General features: G+C 32.5%; 1 long non-coding RNA gene across 1 annotated transcript; it reads left to right on the top strand.

The window, feature by feature from the left end:
* Nucleotides 1–3,633: 3,633 nt before the first annotated feature.
* Nucleotides 3,634–5,377, top strand: LOC101502442 (uncharacterized). Its single transcript, XR_190488.4, has 2 exons — nt 3,634–4,030; nt 5,038–5,377. It is a non-coding gene; the product is annotated as an uncharacterized lncRNA (long non-coding RNA).
* Nucleotides 5,378–5,637: the final 260 nt, after the last annotated feature.

Here is a 5,637-nt window from a genome sequence, read left to right as displayed (position 1 = left end):
TTTCTCCCCCTTTTGACATGATAAAAAAGAAGGAAAATCAACAAACAAAATACTAAGCATATATAGGGAAAATCGCAAATATATATTAGACTACACACATGTTGTTTTGAAATACAGGATTTTCTGGAAATATGTATTTGAATACATACAATGTGTATTCGGCTACGATATTAAAATTTTGTTTTTAAACGAAATTTTCACTAAAAAGACGAAATGTAAAGCACATTTTCATATTTACAGAACACATAAACATTAAAGAATCAATTTTATCAACATATCAAGTGAAGATTTTAGATGTTGAAGAGAAGTGACTTACAAAGAATCAATACCTTGTATTAGTACCTTTCTTGACCCACACATAATTCCCATTTGAAACACCAAATTTATTAAAATGACAAGCATTATGTGTGTGGCCATTTTGACCACAATAAAAGCATGTAGGAGTAGATTTACTGGTATATGTATGTATATGAGGTTTCTTTTGAATAAAATTCTTCTTATAATAATGATGATCTTTTTGCATAATTATAACTTTTTCTTTGTTGGATTGGTCACTTGCCTTAACAAAGATGGTTTTATTTATACTGGGTTTATCAAATTTTGAGTAACCATGATCACTTTTTTTATTATAATATATTTGCATATTAAGGACATTTTCCAATCCAACTTGTCCATTTTCATATCTTTCAATTACTTTATTTAATTGGACAATTTTGAAAGAAAGAGAATCACACTTATCGCATGTAAAATTATGTTTTAATTTTTCAGAATCTTTTTCCATAGTGTCAATTTTCTCTTTAAGATATGAAATTTGTTTCTTTTGAGTTGACAATATTTTGAACAGATTTTTACATTCCATAAGTAATTCTTTAATTGCATTTTGAGCATCATTATACTCAATAAATAATTCACTATTAGTATCATTATTATGAGAAGAGTCTTTGTTACTAACCTCTTCTTCTTCGTCGAATTGGTGTGATGCCATCAATGCAACATTTGCACATTCGTCCCTTTCCGACTCCAAAGATGAACTGGCTTCATTGTCCTCCCATGCTATATAGGCCTTTTTGGATTCTTTCTTCTTGTGAGCATTTTTCTTAATATTTGGGCATTCTGCTTTTACGTGTTCTTGCTTGCCACACTCAAAACAAGTGAAGTTTTGATTCGAAGTGGAGACATCCTTCTCCCTAAAAGTTTTTCTTTTCTTTCCAATTTTATAAGTTTTTTCATTTTGAAGGAACATACCAAATTTCTTTACAAGGGAGGTGATGTTCTCATCTTCATCAGAATTCTCATCATCGATTTTCTCTTTTGACTATGCTTTTAAGGCAATGCTCTTTGGCTTGTTTTCTTGAATTTCATTTTGTTCTAGCCTTTCAAATTCAATTTCATGTTCTTGAAGTTTTCCAAAAAGTGCAGAAAGAGACATCTTTGATAGGCTTTTCTTTTCAGAAATTGCCGTTACTTTAGGTTGTCATGCCCTTGTTAATGATCTCAGAACTTTAAGGTTCAATTCATCAATAGTGAAGATTTTTCCAAGCGCCGTCAAGTGGTTGATCAGATGAGAAAATCTTTTCTCCAAGTCTAGAATAGATTCTTTGGGCTACATTCGAAACAATTCATATTCTTGAGATATAATGTGTTGAGTTTGGAACGTTTTACCTCAATAGTTCCTTCATGTGTTACTTCAAGTGTATCCCAGATTTCTTTAGCCGTTTTGCAATGTGACACACGAAAGCATTCATCTATTCCAAGTGCTAATTGTATCATATTTTTGGCCTTCTTATCAAATAGCATTTTCCTCTTGCCATCATTTGTCCATGAAGCTTTAATTTTTTATTCTTCTTTATTGTCGATGACTGTTTTTGGAACATAGATTAAAATTTAGGTCATTTACGTCTTCCTTAGACTTATTCCACTCCATTTAGGGTTTTTAACCAATCATGTGCATCCAATAAGTTTATTTGTGTTATTGAATTAATATTTAGGTCATTTTCCTTCCTCGAGGCTTATTCTTGTCCAATTAGGTTTTTTAACAATCTTGTGCATCCAATACGTGTGTATGTGTCATTGGATTAACATTTAGGTCATTTTCGTCCTCCCTAGGCTTATTCTACTCCAATAAGGGTTTTCAAGCAATCTTGTGCATCCAATACGTGTGTTTGTGTCATTAGATTAATATTTAAGTGATTTTCCGCCTCACTAGGCTTATTTTGGTCCAATTTAGGATTTTTAACCAATCTTGTCCATCTAATACTTGTGTTTGTGTCATTGGATTAACATTCATGTTATTTTCGTTCTCCCTAAGCTTATTCTAGTCCAATTAGGGTTTTTAACCAATCTTGTGCACCCAATAGGTGTGTTTGTGTCAATGGATTAACATTTAGGTTATTTTGATCCACTCTAGATTTATTCTAGTCCATTAAGGGTTTTTAACCAATATTGTGCATCCAATACGCGTGTTTGCGTTATTGGATTAACATTTAGGTCATTTTCGTCATCCCTAGGCTTACTTTAGTCCAATTAGGGTTTTTAAATAATCTTGTGTATCCAATAGGTGTGTTTGTGTCACTGGATTAACATTTAGGTCATTTTCGTTCACCTTAGGCTTATTCTAGTCCATTTAAGGTTTTTAACCAATCTGGTGCATCTAAAAAGTTTGTTTGTGTCATTGGATTAACAATTAGGTCATTTTCATCCTCCCCAGGGTTATTTTAGTCCAATTAGGGTTTTTAACCAATCTTGTGCATCCAATATGTGTGTTTGTGTTTTTGGATTAACATTAAGTTCATTTTCGTGCTCCCTAGGCTTATTCTAGTCCAATAAGGATTTTTTAACCAATCTTGTGCATCCATTGACTGTGTTTGTTATATTGGATTAACATTCAGGTCATTTTCGTGCTCTGTAGGCTTATGCTAGTCCAATTAGGGTTTTTAACCACTCATGTGCATCCAATAGGTTTGTTTTTATTATTTGATTAGCGTTTAGGTCATTTTCTTCCTTCGTAGGCTTATTCTAGTCCAATTAGGGTTTATAAACAATATTGTGCATCGAATAGGTGGGTTTGGGTCATTGGATTGACTTTTAGGTCATTTTCATCCTCCTTAGGCTTATCCTAGTATATTTAAGGTTTTTAACCAATCTTGTGCATCCAATACGTTCATTTGTGTCATTGGATTAACATTTAGGTAATTTTCGTCATCCCAAGGCTTATTCTAATCCATTTAGAGTTTTTAACCAATCTTGTTCATGCAATAGGATTATTTGTGTAATTGGATTAACATTTAGGTTATCCTCATCCTCCCTAAGCTTATTATAGTACATTTAGGATTTTTAACCAATCGTGTGTATCCAATAAGATCATTTGTGTCATTGGATTAATATTTAGGTCATTATCGTCATCCATAGGCTTATGCTAGTCCAATTAGGATTAATATTTAGGTCATTATTGTCATCCATTGGATTAATATTTAGGTCAAAATCAGTTTTATGCATTCGGAGTCACTCTTGCCTTTCCCGACTGTGAAACCGAACCCACACCAACCCTAGGTTTCATTTGGTGTTTGGACTAAACATTCTTGATAAGGAATGCTGTTTTTTTAAGGGATTTAAAATGCTTAGTGGCTGTAGTAGTACAACTTGTTACAACAACTTGAAGATAGATAAAGAAAAGTTGTATATTTTTTCTACAATGATAGAAACTACTAATGTGTTGAAACGTTAAACAAGTGTTTTCGCGTGACATCTTTCATGCCTTCTAAATTAAATTACCATACCCTTTATTAATCTTAATATGTCACCAATCCACAACCTGATCTCATCACTTCGCTTTCCACCTGTTTGTCCCTACAATTTTAATATCCAAATTGCATGAGTCATTAGGAACCACTGGTATTCATTTAGTTACTACACTGCGGTGGCAGCGGCACAAGCTGCAACTGCTGAGAAGCCATTGCAGTCACCCATTGTTTAATAGAAGCAGCAAGAGGTGGACTTATGTGAATATTCAATATTTTTCAGAGGTTATTAGGTATGTCACTCACTTTTTGTTTCCTATGATAGTTCAGAAAATAAATTGGTTTTAATTGATTAAATAAATAATAGAAATCAGTAGAGGATTTTTTGGAGGAATCAACTCTAGTTAGTACCGGTTTTTTTCACATGGGAATTTTTGTTTTCTCTGTTTTCACTAATGGCATTTGATGAATTGCATTGTTGTGTGAATCACGATGCTTGTTGCTTTGCCTCTACGAAAAACATACTTGGTTTTGCTACAAATGATGGTGTCTTGCTTGTTTCTTACTCCTTTGTCTGCTTTCGAAAGTTGGGAAAGTTGTTTTAGATTCTTAATGAAATAGTGCCTCTTTCACCTCATTTTCTACTTATCATTTTAGTAATCTTGAATCATCCCCTAATTTTCTCAAGGCTAATTTCATTGCTACTTCATAAATGTCATACATAGTTAGTTGCATACCTTGTACATAATCAGTTTATCAAATAGTAATTTCATTACTACTTGATAAAATGAGGTCATATTGAGCAATGTGTTGGTAATATAATCGGGAGATTTTACTTCTTTAATTGGTTTTGAGAGTTCTAAGTGCTTTACCTATTAATCCAATCTCATAGTTTCCAGAATTATAATATGTTTAATTTTGAAGGGGGAGACTCTAGAAAACACTACAGTTGGAGAAATGGCTCACAAGTCTGCAGATTTTATACCTGCTAATTTAAATTTCTCTTTAACTTCACCTAGATATTTGCTACTATTTTCTATGGATGGTTTTTAATTATTAGAACTAGGACAGGGTGAGTTTGTAAGAACTTTCAGTTTCAGGTACTAGTATTTATAATGAAATCTTCGTTGATATATGTCTAAAGAGTTAAATAGCAAGTTGCTTATTATGATTGTCTGCTAAGTCTAATGATGTTTTTTTTTCTCCACGCATCAAACTTGAATTGTTAAACGGGTTGAATTGTTTGAGCTAGGAACACATTTATATCTGTTTAACTGAATTCTTATTACTGCCTTCGCAGATTCAATGTCTGGTTGGAGTCTTCTTAGAGAATTTCGAATCCAGAAGATTCACATGGCTATCGTTCTTAATGAGTAAGGTTCAACTGTTGGAGTATGTGCTTGCCATATCGGAATAAAACCAACTCAGATCAGTTTGTTTGACATAAATATGAATATATGAATCTTTCAATTTGTGATTCGCTTAAAATGTATAAACTGTGCTAAGTATAATATAACCATAGAAACAAAAGAATCGTATTAAAGATATCAATTAGAAGTTAGAACATGTTAGCACTATGGTTTTGGTTACAATAAATTGTGAATGAGTAATGATAATTTTCCTCCCATCTTTTGAATTCATTTTGCCAATCCTTCCACATACTTGTTGCGTAAATCTGTTTTTAATAGCTAAATTGAGATATGTTTACTTCTTCCAAAACAATTTATTAGATTGGTGGTGAAATCTTCGATGAAAATGACTCAAAAGTAAATCTCAGATAAATGCTTCTACTCGTGCATGAGGTTTTTGTACCTTGCTCTTTATTTTGTTTGTCTTTATAACAATTTATATATGCCGACAACGACAACTCTACTGTTTAGTGGCTACCAGTACACTTGTC

This window comes from Cicer arietinum, chromosome 3 (assembly GCF_000331145.2).
Source record: "Cicer arietinum cultivar CDC Frontier isolate Library 1 chromosome 3, Cicar.CDCFrontier_v2.0, whole genome shotgun sequence".
Lineage (NCBI taxonomy): Eukaryota > Viridiplantae > Streptophyta > Magnoliopsida > Fabales > Fabaceae > Cicer > Cicer arietinum.
This window is presented reverse-complemented; position numbering and strand designations above follow the sequence as displayed.